Source organism: Dendropsophus ebraccatus, chromosome 11 (assembly GCF_027789765.1).
Source record: "Dendropsophus ebraccatus isolate aDenEbr1 chromosome 11, aDenEbr1.pat, whole genome shotgun sequence".
In the NCBI taxonomy this organism is placed as follows: Eukaryota; Metazoa; Chordata; class Amphibia; order Anura; family Hylidae; genus Dendropsophus; species Dendropsophus ebraccatus.
Window position 1 is genome coordinate 90,409,153 of NC_091464.1, and position 1,590 is coordinate 90,410,742.

A 1,590-nucleotide genomic window follows, 5' to 3' on the forward strand; every position below is an offset into this window, starting at 1 on the left:
CATCACAGGGCTATGGGGTCTGCAGGGGGCGCCAACACATCACAGGGCTAAGGGGTCTGCAGGGGGTGCCAACACATCACAGGACTATGGGGTCTGCGGGGGGGGGGGTTGCCAACACATAACAGGGCTATGGGGTCTGGGCCTCAGGGGGACACATCACAGGGCTATGGGGTCTGGGCCTCAAGGGGACACATCACAGGGCTATTGGGTCTGCGGGGGGCGCCAACACATCACAGGACTATGGGGTCTGCAGGGGGTGCCAACACATCACAGGGCTATGGGGTCTGCAGGGGGTGCCAACACATCACAGGGCTATGGGGTCTGCGGGGGGCGCCAACACATCACAGGACTATGGGGTCTGCAGGGGGCGCCAACACATCACAGGACTATGGGGTCTGCAGGGGGTGCCAACACATCACAGGACTATGGGGTCTGCGGGGGGGGGGGGGGGGGTGCCAACACATAACAGGGCTATGGGGTCGGCCTCAGGGGGACACATCACAGGGCTATGGTGTCTGGGCCTCAAGGGGACACATCACAGGGCTATTGGGTCTGCGGGGGGTGCCAACACATAACAGGGCTATGGGGTCTGCGGGGGGTGCCAACACATCACAGGGCTATGGGGTCTGCGGGGGGCGCCAACACATCACAGGACTATGGGGTCTGCAGGGGGTGCTAACACATCACAGGACTATGGGGTCTGCGGGGGGGAGGGGGTGCAAACACGTAACAGGGCTATGGGGTCTGGGCCTCAGGGGGACACATCACAGGGCTATGGGGTCTGTGGGAGGCGCCAACACATCACAGGGTTATTGGGTCTGCGGGGGGCACCAACACATAACAGGGCTATGGGGTCTGGGCCTCAGGGGGACACATCACAGGGCTATGGGGTCTGCAGGGGGTGCCAACACATCACAGGGCTATGGGGTCTGCAGGGGGTGCCAACACATCACAGGACTATGGGGTCTGGGCTTTAGCGGGACACATCACAGGGGTTTGCATGGTTACCCATAGCCCAGCTTCTGTAGACCGTGATCTGTGCCCCCCCACCCTCCTCACCCCATTGAGTGTAGGGCCCATATTGTATCGGACTCTCCGCACTATGGTGGCTGATCTTGTATCTGGTATGATTCTATGTTTCCTCTAGAGATGAGAAGTTAGAAGACCTGTACTTGTATCTATGTTTTCTACACAGCCCTAGGGCTGCATCCATCTTCTCCATCCACCAGGAGTCACACGCGGAGCGTTTGGGGGTGTCGTGGACCCAAACATTCTGTAAGTTTGCCTAAATCTAGTTTCCTCCATCAGATACACTCTCACTTCTTTGCTTCTGCTTTATATAGATTATAAGAAGTGATGAACACAGAACAAGCTCGGGTCAGCACAGCCGCTCCGGACCACGGGATTACAGAAGTGCGGCCGATCAACAGAGAACGACTACGGGGAAACTATTTATAACGCGTCTTGTAGTAATCATCTATGTGTCGCCCATAGCAACCAATCACAGCTCAGCTTTAACGTCCCACATTGGTGTAATAAAATGAAAGCTGGACTGTGATTGGTTGCTATGGGCAACAGAGAGAATCTTAC